The sequence below is a fragment of the Mirounga angustirostris genome, unplaced genomic scaffold (genome assembly GCF_029215605.1).
Source record: "Mirounga angustirostris isolate CCGP_5_RB_7025 unplaced genomic scaffold, mMirAng1.0.hap1 SCAF_12, whole genome shotgun sequence".
Lineage (NCBI taxonomy): Eukaryota > Metazoa > Chordata > Mammalia > Carnivora > Phocidae > Mirounga > Mirounga angustirostris.
In genome coordinates this window covers 58,375,348-58,390,575 of record NW_026991720.1, presented here as the reverse complement: position 1 = coordinate 58,390,575, position 15,228 = coordinate 58,375,348, and the positions used below count along the sequence as shown (strand labels likewise).

The following is a 15,228-nucleotide window of genomic DNA, read 5'->3' as shown; positions in this document are numbered from 1 at the left end:
GGAATGCCCAGGTAGGTGATTAAACATTATTTCTGGGTGTGTTTGTGAGGGTGTTTCTAGAAGAAATTAGCATTTAATTTGGTAGACTGAGTAAAGCAGATGTCCCTGCACAATGTAGCTATCATCCAGTCCATCTAAGGCTTGAATAGAACAAAAAAAGGCCTATTTGAACTAGGACATTGATCTCCTGCCCTAAGTCTCCTGATACTCAGGTCTTCAGACCTGGACTGGAATCTATGCCATTAGGTCTCCAGGTCTCTCTCTCTCTCTGTTTTCCATTTATATTGTAGGCCAACTATATCTCATTAAAGCAAAAATCAACATAAGCTATTTTATACCAAACTCAAAAGAGAAAGTGGAGGAAATCTGTGTTATAAGAGTTCCAAGAATTTGATATCATTGAGTACTGGGGCAGTTTAGGAGATACGAGACTTAAACTGTGTCTTGAAGTTAATGGATATGTTCATGAAGGGAGTTTTGATTAAAATGACCCTGATTTTCGATGGCGCTAAATGCCAGCAATTTCCTATAACTTTACACTAAAAGAACATCTCCATATGGTACAGGCAGAAAACAATTGTCTTCTATGTCCCCTTTGCCTGTTTGAAACTTTTCCATGGGGCTAGTTATGTCCTGTCCTTTGGTGACATCTAAGGGAGCTCTCATGTCTTTATCTGGTCTTATTTCAGTAGTTAAAATGTCCAGACCCATATACTTGTCAAAGCCCAATTTCATTTAGAATCAGTGATCTTTCTACTTCTCCCTTGTTGCACCTGTTCAGGTATGGAGCCTGAAGTAAGGGAATGTGCCTTCATTTTCTCTATTTTGCCACCCATTGCTTCTTTTCTTCTCTATTCCCCACCCTCAGCCTGCTAACTCACATTTCTATCCTCTTCAGGGTGAAAAAGTTTGGAAGAAAAGGGAGGTAGGGGAAGGAATAATTTTACTTATCTAGTACCGTTATGATTTTGCTTTAGCAAATGTTTAAATTTGATTCCTCTCCTGGAATGTTCTATTGTATTTCCAGTTACTTGGGTGATAGTATCTTTTTGTTTGTCCTTTGCCCCTACCAACTCAAGCTTCCTCCTTCATCCTTGGATTTCTGAAAGTGTACATATTTCATTGGGGTAATATCAAACCTGAAAATGGTCCTTTTTAAATCTATTCCTGGCCAGCTCTTTCTCATTTTGCATAGTGTAGATTACAGAAAATACCCATTTATTATTGCAGGATATATGTGATGGCTATGTCATCTCTCTCTCTCTCTCTCTCTCTCTCTCTCTCTGTCTCTCTCAGAGATTCCTCAGGCACTTGCATGCTCTTCTCTCACTCCAGAGCATATATATATCTCAAGGTCTCCAAATGGTTAGGTTAAAACTCTTCTGAGTGACTTCAGTTAACAGGATCATAGGGGAAGAGAGGAAAAAATAAAATAAGATGAAACCAGAGAGGGAGACAAACCATAACAGACTCTTAATCATAGGAAACAAACTGAGGGTTGCTGGAGGGGAGGTGGGAAGAGGGATGAGGTAACTGAGTGATGGGCATTAAGGAGGGCACGTGATGTAATGAGCACTGGGTACTATATAAGATTGATGAATCACTGAACTCTACCTCTGAAACCTATAATACATTATATGGTAATTAATTGAATTTAAATTAAAAAAATGAAAGAAAAAAAAGAATAAAATACCATCCTTGCTTTTCTGACTCTGAGTAGAGGGAAGGGAAAAAGAATGCCATAGCAGTTCAACACCTTTATCTAAAGACAAAAAAATATTTCTCTTAGCTTCTTCAACCTCAAAACTTTTATACTCTGATAAATATTTAACTAGAGCTCAGAAAAAAAAAAAAAACAGATTTCATTTTTGTTTCCTTGCTGTTTACTTCGCTAGCCCAACATAGGCAGTATATCATCTCAGTGTGGAATGTGGAAGCCCTTGCTCCCTATTGTTTTCTTTGTGGAATTTGAAGTCTCAGCCAGAACTAGAACAGAAAGATTTTCATTTTAACATCCTGTTAGAAGAATGTATACTGCCAAGGATAGGATGTAATTGAATCTGACTATCAAAATCTGTGGTTCTCAGAACATAAGATTTCAAGAGGCATCATTTATGAGCATCCTAAAAGCATGTGTGATTAGAGTTAGGGTATATATTTTTGTTTATTTGCATTTATTTCAAGCTCTGTGTCAATATGGTATTAGGATTTGAATTGGATAACAAAACAAGATCATGTAGAACTCTAAAATTGTCAAAATGTTGGAAAACCATCTTAATATAATAATTTCTATGGAAGCTATCAAAATAAAAATTGCATTTTGAAAAATAGTCATTCTTTATAATATCACAGATTTATCTAAATTGACATTAAAATCATGACTTGCTTCTTGAAACTAATAATGCATGATTGATTATTTTGGGCATGGGATAATATGAGCAAATGCCAAATAGTTTTACTATATCTTGAAGTTAATCAGTCAGAGTTTGAGGTTGAAAAGTTCATAGCAAGTTAAAATGATAAAGTCTTTAAAATTATTTCATAGAACAAGGGGAAATATGTATAAACATGCTAGGACGTGTGTCAAAGGCCAAAATCCAGACAAGTAAGGATAATGATTTTATTCAGGCTATTCCAATAAGGAGAGCACCCAAGATCTCAATACTAGAGTTTCTTAGCAGGGTGGTTTTGCTCTGGACATACATAAGCAGGAATAAACAATTTATAGGTAGGACAATTATATAATAAAGAATGTTTTTATAATCAGAGAGAGTCTCAGTCAGTCAGCTGAACAAGATGTATTTATCTTTGTATCTAGCTAGGATTAGGAAACAAACATTTCCGCTAAACATTTGTGAGACAAAGAATGGGAATTTTGAGGTATGTATCTGACCCTGTAATAATTAAGGAAGGGGTTATCTGTAAGTCTTAAGGGAGTCATGAAAGAGAGTAAACTGTTTTATGTAAGTCATGTGGGGAAAAGTGGTTCTTTGCTGTAAGCCATTTCCTGGGACACAAAAGTTTGGAAGATTCTAGAAAATAAAGTAATAGGGGCGCCTGGGTGGCTCAGTCGTTAAGCTGCTGCCTTCAGCTCAGGGCATGATCCCAGGGGCTTGGGATCGAGCCCTGTATCGGGCTCCCTGCTCTGCCGGAAGCCTGCTTCTCTCTCTCCCACTCCCCCTGCTTGTGTTCCCTCTCTCGCTGTCTCTCTCTGTCAAATAAATAAATAAAATCTTAAAAAAAAAAAAAGAAAGAAAAAAGAAAAGAAAGTAGTGGTGGAGATTTCCTCAATAAAACAATGAAAACAACAACCACAACTCTACTTGGAATCATCAGAGAATTGAAATCACAGGGCAAACCAGTGCCCTGAGAACTGGAGACAAGGGAATACACAGTTCACAGTTTGCCAAGATCAGAAGCAGCCATAGGCAACAGCAACGGGGTTGGAATATTTAAATGTACAACATTTTACCTATAGTTAACAACGATATGTACTTAAAATTGTTTAAGAAGTTAAATCTCATATTCAATGTTCTTTCCACAATAAAATGTTTAAAAAAAAAAAGTGTAAGTGACTAATTGCTAGAGACTGATCTTGAACTACCTTGAGAGATTAAAAACTCCTGGGCTTAGCCTGAAAGGGGCTGCCATACATTCTGTGTTTTATCTCCAGGAGTCCACAAATTTTTCAAGGCAAAAATCAGAGGAAAATTCTGTCATGTTTCTGGCAGGGTGTTGCTGGGGGCGGGGATGGGGGGATGGGGGGGGGAAGGGTTCGAGATAACCAATTGGAAATATGCTTATAGTATTCTGTCCTTTATAACAAAGGTCCGGACTCAAAGAAAACTACTTTACAGGAAGTACTGTCATTCACAAGTGAAGAAGAAATAAAGATTTTCTCAGACAAAAAAAAATTGAGGGAATTTGTTGCCAGTAGACCTGCTTTTAAGAAATGTTGAAAGTTCTGGGCGCCTGGGTGGTTCAGTGGTTAAGTGTCTGCCTTGAGCTCAGGTCATGATCCCAGGGTCCTGGGATAGAGCCCCGCATCGGGCTCCCTGCTCGTCGGGAAGCCTGCTTCTCCCTCTCCCACTCCCCCCTGCTTGTGTTTCCTCTCTCGCTGTGTCTCTCTCTGTCAAATAAATAAATAAAATCTTAAAAAGAAAGAAAGAAAGAAAGAAAGAAAGAAAGAAAGAAAGAAAGAAAGAAAGAAAGAAAGAAAGAAAGAAACTCAGATCTTTACAAAGAGAAGAGCAAGAGAGAACAAAATAAATGCAGGTAAAATATATATATATATATTTTTTTAGAGAGAGAGAGAGTGAGTGCAAGCAGTGGGAGAGATAGAGGGAGAGGGAGAGAGGGAGAGAATCTTAAGCTCGATCTCATGACCGTGAGATCATGACCTGAGCCAAAATCAAGAGTCAATTAACTGACTGAGCCACCCAGGTACCTCCAAAATAAAATATCTTATTTTTATTATTCTCAATTACTCTAATAGACATTAGTTTATTTAAAATAATAATAGCAACAATATATTTGTGGATTACAGTTTACAGATAAGTGAAATGAATGACAGTGATATTACTAGAGATGAGAGGGATGAATTGAGGGTGCTGTTACAAGGAATCTATACTGCCCATGAAACATTATAGCATTGTGCAAAAATGGACTTCAATTACTTATAAATGTGTGCTGAAACTCTAGAGCATCCTCTAAAAAATTTTTAAAGGAATATAATCAATATGCTAACAGAAATGAGAAAATGGAGTCATACTAAATGCTGAACTAAACCAGAAAAGGGGGAAAAAAAACAGTAAAGGACAAAACAAAACAAAATCAGAACAAGACCCATGAAAGAAAACAGTTACAAATATCATAGAATTTCAGACTCAAATAAGTTAAAAAGTAAGGAACTGTTGAAAAATATGCCATGCTAGTGACTAATCAAAAGAAAGAGTAATGATATTCAGTCCAGATAAAGCATACTTCAGCTCAAGGAAAATCATCAGGGATAAAGAGGACATTGCATAAACATAAAGGGATCAATTTTCCAAGAAGGCATAACAATCTTTAATGTTTATGCACCTAAGAACAGGATGTCAAAATACTCAAGACAAATCTGATTAAACATCAAGGAGGAATAGACACATCCACTACTTGGTACAAACTTCAACATCCCTCTGTTGATAAAATTGACAGCTCCAGCAGGCAGAAAATCAGTAAGCACGTGGTTGAACTGAACAGCACCACCAATCAATTGGATCTAGTTGACACCTATAAAATATTTCATCCAACAGCATCAGAATAGACATTCTTCTCAAGCTCATGAAGAACATTCACCCATATAGACCATGTTCTTGACCATGTAACACACCTTAACAAATTTAAAAGAAGAAAAATCATATAAAGTATGCTCTTAGTCCACAATGGAATGAAACTAAAAATAAATAATGATAGCTGGAAATTCCCCAAATATTTGGAGATTAGACACACTACTAAATAACACCTTAGTCAAATAAGAAATCTCAAGAGAAATTAAAATATATTTTGACCTAAATGAAAATAAAAATACAACACATCAAAATTTGTACAATACAGTGACAACAATGCTCAGAAAGAAATTTATGACATTGAATGCATGTATCAGAAAAGAAGAAAGCTCTAAATTCAGAAACCTAAGCTTCCACATTAGGAAACTAGAAAAAGAAGGACAAATTAAATCCAAGTAAACAGAAAATAAGAAATAATAAAAAACAAGAGCAGAAACAAATTAAATTAAAAGCAGGAAAAATTTACATAAAACCAAAACTGGTTCTTTTAAAAGATCAACAAAATGCATAAACCTAGCCAAGGAAACCATGAAAAAAAAGAGAAAAGTACAAATTGCTAGTATAGGAAATGAAGGAGGGGCTATTACTACCAATTCCATGGATGTTAAAGAGGTAATAAAAGAATATTATAAATAACTCTATGCCCACAAATTTGATAACTTAGGTGAAGTGAAACAATTCCTTGAAAGATACTGCTATTCTGGGTGCCTGGGTGGCTCAGTGGTTAGGCGACTGCCTTTGGCTCAGGTCATGATCCCGGGTTCCTGGGATCGAGCCCCACATCGGGCTCCCTGCTCGGCAGGGAGTCCGCTTCTCCCTCTGACCCTACCTCCCCTTGTGCTCTCTCTCTCAAATAAATAAATAATAAAAGAAAAAAAAAGGAAAAAAAGAGAAGGAGCTATGTGTTTAAAAAGAAAGAAAGAAAGAAAGAAAGAAAGAAAGAAAGAAAGAAAGAAAGAAAGAAAGAAAGAAAGAAAGAAAGAAAGAAAGAAAGAAAAGAAAAAGAAAGAAAGAAAGAAAGTCACTGCTGTTCTTGGGACCACACTTGTAAAACATTGTTTTAAATGAACTTAGACCAGTATGATTTCTAAATGTTTCTGTCATTTTTTATAACATCTTCTTCTTTAACATTGAATTGCCATTTGCCACTTCTCTTACATCTTAAAACAACCACAAAAGCAAACACCTATAACCAGATGTTTCATCCTTTTTTCTCTCTTGGTTATCTGTTGGTAAATCTTTACTCTGGGATAGGAATCTCCCCAGTCATGGATGAGGAAATCCATCTACACACTAAACCTCAGCACAAGGTGTATCAACAATTCTGTAACATGGAGATATAATATTTTTTGTAGATTTAGGAAAATAATTATCTGAAAATGATTTATTATAATAATCCATAGAAAACAGAAGACACATTTGGGAAGATCTCTTTGGTGTTCTTGCAAAAGATAAAGAAAAACATTGCCTGTATCCTTTCGAAAAAAACTGACTTGATTATGTTACTGGATGGGAATCACAACTGAAGACTTAAACTATGTTCTATTGGACTCTCCTATATAAACAAAAAGGCAAAATGCAATAATCATAAAGACTCTGTCAAGAATTGTCACTAGGGACAAGCATAGTGGAAGGAATGGCCACATCACTGAGTCTATATGGGACATGCAGGGTAGTACCATACTTTTACAGAGTACTTGGGGTGATGAGCCAAGGGAAACAATTTCCTTAACTCTGTTGTTGTTAACCAAGTCCTCCAGTAAAGTTTGCTACCAGATTCTGAAGTTCAGTGAAACATTATAATGGCATAAAAAATAATGTCACTTATGTCTCCTCTAACAAAGTTAACTCATCTATAAAACATATCATTCTAATAGTGATACTATCTAGCATGTGTTAATTATGTCTAATTTGCTTAGTCATACATATTATGGTAAATAGAACATTTATTCCATAGTTACCACTAAATAAACTCAATGATAAAACTCTTGAAACAGTAATATATAATGTTCTCTGATTAAATACATATTACAGAAGGCATAAGTAGATCCTTCCGAAGTATTTCCCTGTGATACTCTGAGGTTCATGTGATTTTCCTAAATACTTTTACGCACTGTATTGAGTTCAAAATCAATGACATGTTTAACATTACCTGTTTAGGAAATCTCAAGTTTACATTTGATAGTTAAAGTAAACAAATGCTTAGAAACACAGAAAATTCTTATAAGCTGTCATTACCTGTCACCTGTCAATGCATTCACTGGCTGGAGTGACCACATAAAAACTATGCCCAGACAAAGTATGGGGAAATGAAGATAAAAGTTTCATGCAGATGAAAGATAATTAAAGAGAAAATTTGGAGAGATCTCAGCTGAGCCTCTTCCCACTTTGTGTGCTCTCTGGGGCCGAGACTTTCTTGAGTTCTGAGGGGGGTCAGAGGGTATGTTCTGCCTGGGGTGGTCATCTTAGGGTAATCTAGAAAGGTCTGTGTATCTGAACTGGCCAATAGGTGTGAGTGACATAATCAATGTGTATGCTGCCATCATGCACAGACTTGTCAGGATGTAAGAGCCATCAGTTCTGTAGCTAGACTCTAGAGCATCATATCAGTCAGACTGGACTGCCAGTTTATCCAGAAAGGCACAGATGCCCAAGCAGGTAGTTGATGGGGATACTTTTTCTAGCATCTCTCTGTAGGCTTGGAGTGGTCCTGCCTCTATAGCTAGGATGTTGCCATAGGCAGATTGCTGCTAAGGTGAGATGTTTTAAGACCTCATCTTAGAATTCAAACTCCTGTTGCTACAGCAATATTCTTCTAGCTGGGTACATCTGAACTGTCTATTACCCTCTCCTATAGACAAATAGGCAGGGAAACACTCTCTGGAACACAGCTTAAGTCCACAGATAATCTGGACAATAGGAATCTCTTCTTCCCCAAACTCTCTTTCCAGTAAGAACCATCTTAAACCCACAGGTATTTGGGTTGCCCAATCGTTGCCCTCTGTCACCTCTAGAATGTGAGTGGACCAAAGCCTCAGTTTTACCAGTAACTGGTCGAACAACTCTTTTAACCCTTCTGTGTCCTAGTAAACTCATGCAATCATGGAATCAATAGAATTTGACAATAAAGATTCTGGAGCTAAAACTTCAGCTACAGTATTTTCTAGCTGAGTGACACAGACAAGTTCCTTAACTGTTCTGTACCTCAGTTTCTTTCTTTTTTTTTTTTTAAGATTTTATTTATTTATTTGACAGAGAGAGACACAGCGAGAAAGGGAACACAAGCAGGGGGAGTGGGAGAGGGAGAAGCAGGCTTCCTGCTGAGCAGGGAGCCCGATGCGGGGCTCGATCCCAGGACCCTGGGATCACGACCTGACCTGAAGGCAGACGCTTAACGACTGAGCCACCCAGGAGCCCCTGTACCTCAGTTTCTTTACCTACAAAATGGAGATCATAGTAATTCCTACTTTAGAGAGTGGACATAACATATATATAATATTATATATATATAAGTGCTTAAGACAGAAACTGCTACATAATAGAAACAATATAAGTCTTTGTTACTATCTCTATTACTATTATCATTATCATCATGGCATTTTCCCAGTAACAGAAAGTTGAAAAGGTTTGCATGTGATTATTGAATGTCTCTACATTCACTGGCCAGTGTGATCATGTAAAAATTACATCTACATGAAACTTTAGAAACATAAGTAAATAGGGAAATAGGTAAGTAACGTAGTATACAGATAACAGTATTTGAGTGGCATTTCAACATTTCAGTGGGCTATTATTTGCTCTTCTAACTTTTCTGTATTTAAAAGAAGTATAAATAAATGTGTCATTTTTAACAAAAATATAAACTAGAAAAATACTTATATCATAAAAATACTGATAAAGAGTAATGACATGCATGTGGAAAAGAAAACTAGTATTCAACACATGGTGGCTAGACAATGAAGAGAAATTTAAATTTAATTTAAATTTAAATTTTTTAAATTTTGAGAAGTTAAATAATATAAAATAATATAAATAATATAAATATAATAAAATAATAACAATATAAATAATAAAAAAGGGAAAAATAAGAAATCTCTAAATAAGGATAGATTTTATAAGGTTAAAACTCATCACAACAACATTTTAGACTTGGGACAAGACTTGTGGTATCATAGAGTAAGAACTTGGTAAATCTCCACAAAAGCAACACAGTATCAGCAAAATCAATTCTTTCAGAACTCTAGAAATTAACCAAAGGCTTCTCACAACCTGCAAAGTGATCATTCTAGAAAAAACTAGTGAGTGATCATTCTAGAAAAAACTAGTAAACATCAGTAAAAACAGCAGGGTCTTTGATGTTTAACTTGGCTTACTCCCATCTCCCTGCCCACAACAATGCAATTTAAACCCGCAGTAAGGTATCATTTCACATCTGCAAGGATGACTACAATAAATAAGACAGACAATTACAAATGTTGATGGGAACGTGGAGAAGCACGCTGTGAGAATGGGACTGGCACAGCCACTTTGGACAGTGCTTGGCAGTTTCTCAAGAAGTTAAACATAAAACTACCATGTGATTGAGCAATTTCACTGCTAAATACTTGCACAAGAGAACCGAGAACATATATCCCCACAAGGCCATGTTCATAGTTATCTTATTCATCATACCTGAAAATTGAAAAGCTGCCCATCCATTGGATAGACAAAATAGATGGAGAGATGAAATGTGGCATATACATACAATGAAATGCTATTCAGCAATAGAAACTATTGACATGCAATGTCATGGATGCACTTCAAGACATTATGCTAAGTGAGAGAAGCCAGGCACAAGACCCTACAGATGGTATAATTCTATTTTTAGGAAATATCTACAAAAAGGCAAACTTTTTAGAGAAATGTTTCCAGAAATGGTTGCCTGAAGCTGGAAATAAGAATGGGGATTAACTGTAAATGGGAAAAAGTGATCTTATTGGAGGAATAAAAACAGTCTAAAACGGATTTATGGCGATGGTTACACCACTCATTAACATTAGTAATCACTACACTGCATACTTGAAATGGATGTATTTTATATGTAAAATATACCCTGATAAAAATTTTTTACAAGAATATTTTAAACTAACTCCCACTCCCAGAAGTCAGGGAACACTTTGCTGGGCACATTCTGGGATCAATGACCTAGAAGTCTGATTGGACAGAGAGGCAGAGTCTCATTTGCTAATAATTTGCTATGCCTGGTAGTGAGAGCAGGGATAGAGAGGAGAATTTATAAAGCTGTGTCTTGGTGAGGCTTTGAATGAAAAACCTATTGAAAAAAATGGTCTTTATTTAAAAAGAGAGTTCTGAGTGTGAAGTCACATTGTGAGATAACAGAGAGTCAAATATGTGTAAGAAGATTTGAAGCCTAATTTAGGAAGCTGAAAGTGGACACATTTTTTTAAATGATAGAGATAGCTGAAAAGGAGCTATAATGACTGCCACACATATTTTCTCTCCTCCTAGATTTTGACTAAGTAAACATTCATGGATCAATAACCCAGGGGAAAACAAAGTAGAGCTTCATTATTATAGACAAGCATCTTTTATTACTGAATCTGAACTTGGAGAAAATTCAAAATATAAGCACAGCTTTTGTTTATTTTATTGAATATTGTCTGTTTCTCTCTCAACAGAGGGTGGTATATTCACTCTAGAGTTCATAACCATGTAATAAACAATCATTGAGCAAGTATTATGTTTCAGGTACTTTTCTGAGAACTTGGGATACAAAATAACCTACAAATGTTGCCTTCCTTGAGCTGACATTCTAATGGGGAAAGAGAAACCATAACACATAAATAAAATATCAAGGCTGTCATATAGCAATGCTAGAGAGAGAAATAAACAGAAGGGCATGGGTAGTGCTACAGGGAAAATAAGTTGCAATTTTAGTTAGGATGGTCAGGGATGCCTCAAAAAGAAGGTAGGCCACTCTAGGAAGGGTCTTGACCTTGGGTAAGGCAATTCTCTGTATTCAAGGCATCCCTTCGATCGTTGACAGCTAAACACTGTTCATCAACAGCACTCCCAGTCACACTGACAACAAGTCCTTCCCTGAAGAGAGATCCAGGTCCACCATGTAATCAATATTCTCAAACTATGGAGTGACCAGAATGAGTAATTCAGTAGTGGTTTACATAATCTCCACATATGAGATGAGGAGGTGAGGGTGTCCTGTTTTAAAACTTAAGATACACACCTGTCTTCCAAGAGATCTTAACCAAGTCACTGGGGCTATATTACCTAACATAGGGAAAAATAATATGTGGAACAATTATAAAAAAAAAAAACAACTCATGAGTGTAATACTTTACTACTAAATTATTAGGTATAGAATATGTATAAAAATTCAGAAAATGCAACAATAATGTAGTGGAACAGATCACCAAGAAGTAAATGCATTCTGACCTGGGCAGTTGCCATCTTTTTAGTTCTTGGACCTAGCAAAAATTAAATAATATTATTGCTACTTTGTCTTTTTTTCCTCAGGTGCTTTAACTTTAGGGTGTAAGCAAAAAGGTTATAAAGTCATATATTTATTCTTAAAGTTCTATTTACTTCTAGACATTAACTAATTCCAGTTCTTTAATGTTTAATAATATCCTAATACAAGGTAACTTAATCTAAATCACTAGTTTCACAAAGACTTTTGAAGAATGCTTATTTTCAAAAATAAAAATAGTTATTATTTATTGATATTTCTATGTGTCAGGCATTATATGGAACACTTTAAATTATCTTGATCGATCCTTATAACAATCCTACCAGGAATAATCCAATATTAATTATCCTCATTAACATATGAAAAATCTGAGGGTAAAGAGTCTAAATAACCTATCTAAGATTATATAAATACTAGGTAGCACATGTAGGAAGCAGTCCCAGCCTTGGGGGTAGTTGCAAAACTCTTTAAGAGTTTTACTTCGGGCGCCTGGGTGGCTCAGTTGGTTAAGCGACTGCCTTCGGCTCAGGTCATGATCCTGGAGTCCTGGGATCAAGTCCCACATCGGGCTCCCTGCTCAGCAAGGAGTCTGCTTCTCCCTCTGACCCTCCCCCCTCTCATGTGCTCTCTCTCATTCTCTCTCTCTCAAATAAATAAATAAAATCTTTTAAAAAAAAAAAAAAAGAGTTTTACTTCAAGGCACCTGGGTGGCTCAGTTGGTTAAGCAACTGCCTTCGGCTCAGGTCATGATCCTAGAGTCCCTGGATCGAGTCCCGCATCGGGCTCCCTGCTCGGCAGGGAGCCTGCTTCTCCCTCTGACCTTCCCCCCTCTCATGTGCTCTCTGTCTCTCTCATTCTCTCTGTCTCAAATAAATAAATAAAATCCTAAAAAAAAAAAAAAAGAGTGTTTACTTCATATAATCCTGTGTGATGGCAACAGGAGAAACATTCCTGATAAGAAGCAGAGTAGCAGAGATAGATAATAATCATATACCAATGATACCAGTAGTTCTCTTCAGTCTGGCCTCAAGCCCCAGCTATAGCTCTTTACTTCAAGTCTTGAATGAGACTGTCAACCCCTTGGAGATTATTGACTTTTGTGTTGGAAAGTGAGAGAGCCAGAAGCGAAAGACCTGAGTAATGACATGAGAGGTGATAATAATTTGGTAAAACTAACAAAGACAATTCAGTTTCACAAAATTTCACAGGCAAAGTTTATGATTTTTAAAAATGTGCTGTGGGATAGGGTTAATTCTCTGAAGAGACAGTCAAAGAGCAGTCCAGCATTGGAGGAACAGAATGCAATGTTTAGCAAAAGTAAATTGCTGAAAAGTTGTCATTGCAAAGAAATTCTGAAGTGTGCAATCCCTTTAGCTGAAGCAGATGGAGTTCATCATGCCATATTCAAGGTTTTTTTTCACCTCTCCTTGAAATAATTAGCCACAAGACTATAAGTACATTTTTCATGTCAAATGGACAGAGGCTTCAAAGACATTGGAGGGTGGAAGTGCGAGAGAGTGAGAAAAGGAAACTGACGACGCACGAAAGACAAAATATCAACATTTCTTGGACAATCACTGAACGTGTGTCAGCAAGCATGAGGTCACTTTTTAACTGGAAGCAATACAAGTAAAATAGGTGGTTTAATAAGTAAGAGAAGCAAAGAAGTGGTGTTCATCTTGCCTATCAACTCAAAAACTTGCCAAATATTGGGGCAGCTCAGTGGGTTGGTTCGCCCTAAATTTAAACAATATGAGTGGAAGTATGACACAACTATGAGAAAAACTGATGTCAAATATGATGTCCTGAGAATAAGAGCCAAAACCTAATTCCTACCCTGATTAGATCAAACTTGATGCGATATCTTTGGATCTGTAGTCCACACTTTGCATAATGTGGCAAAGGAGGGTATGTCAGGAGCACATTTACATTACAGAAAGCATAGTAGGAGCCCTCTTGTTCAAGGCTCGTATTAATCAAACTGGTATTAGGTTAATCAAAATGTCAGTTATATGACTTACTACCTGTAAGTAATTTTTAGTACAGACTAGTCAATGAGTTTTAGCAGTCTCAATTTAGTTTCTGTAAAATTCTAGTTACATGAGCAGAAAATGGGCACACTTCTGGTTTGGCCATGCTAGGATTACTTACTGCCAAAAACTGTATAGTATGTCACCAACCACGAATGACAATAATAATAACGTAATATTTATAATATATAATATAGTATATAATTATAATCATTATTATTGCAATGTTCTATTCAAAGCACTTTACATATATTCATTCCTGTAAGTGTCATAATAGCTTTTGAAATAGGCCCTTTAGTTATATATTCATTTTTCTAATAAATAAGCAGAGATGCAGAGAAGTTAAGGAACTTCACTAGATCACACACAGCTAGTAAATACAGCAGAGACTGAAACCCAGTTATCCTACCTTTGAGTCTATGCTCTTAACCACAACAATATACTATAGACTATGACAGCTATATTGAAATCACTTTGCTGTAATACATGCCGCACTCTCCCTCTTGGATCTAACTGGAGATTTCTTATCCACTATTGCTGATTATTCTGTGGAGTATCTCTTTTTACTTCTTGTCTAGGGTAGCCCAAGTCAACATTTATGAGAATGCCATAACTTACCATAACTTACACGAAGCCTCTATGGAATCAAGTTGCTTTTCTTCAATATTATAGAACAAGATCCTGGGAGGCCTGAACATAAAGCAAATGGAAATTTACCCAATTCAAAAATACAGCATCCTGTATATCATAACATAAGAAAGCTCAGAGGAGCTATATCTAAAATCTGCTTATATAAACTGGGAATAATGATTGAAAAATGTTTTAAAAAATGAAAAAAAAAATGTTCTAAGCAGTTTTGGAATGAGTAATTGATGTTCATGGTGTCCAGGGAAAAATTAGTCATTCAGAAATTTAAGAAAGGAAGAAAAGCCCCATGGGTGTTTCTCAAAATCTTACTTTTCTTCTTTTTTTTTTTTTCTGTTGTTCCTGTTTATTGTAGTGATCTGTCTAATTTTTGGATATATCATCCTCCCTTCATATAGCTAAGATGACTCAGGGGACATCTGTATGTTCAGGCATTTCCTGGGTACAGAACCAATCCTGAGGTTGGTCATTAATGATATAAGGAGACAGAAACCAGAGAAGTTAACTCAGTCCTGCTGTACCCTGGGGCTTCTCTCTGCTTGCATTCTAACAATACCCTAGATACATGCCCCTAAGTCTTAATGTTGTTTTTATAAACTTAGCCACTACTGTAGCCATCATCTAGGGCAGTAATATGTCTTTTCTTTGATTGCTCCCCTTTCTAAAACTAAAACCAACTCAAGTTCTACCTTTTTAATCTAATTCTTGTAACCTAAGGATTTAAACTCCCACCTATTCC

At 36.2% G+C, this 15,228-nt stretch overlaps 1 long non-coding RNA gene across 1 annotated transcript in view; it reads right to left on the bottom strand.

The window, feature by feature from the left end:
- The window catches only part of LOC123835523 (uncharacterized), a 52,133-nt gene extending 37,497 nt beyond the window's left edge, over nt 1-14,636 (bottom strand). Inside the window, exon 1 of the long non-coding RNA XR_008505262.2 lies at nt 14,463-14,636. This is a non-coding gene — a long non-coding RNA (uncharacterized LOC123835523). The remainder of the gene's footprint in view (nt 1-14,462) is intronic.
- Between the last annotated feature and the right edge of the window lie 592 nt (nt 14,637-15,228).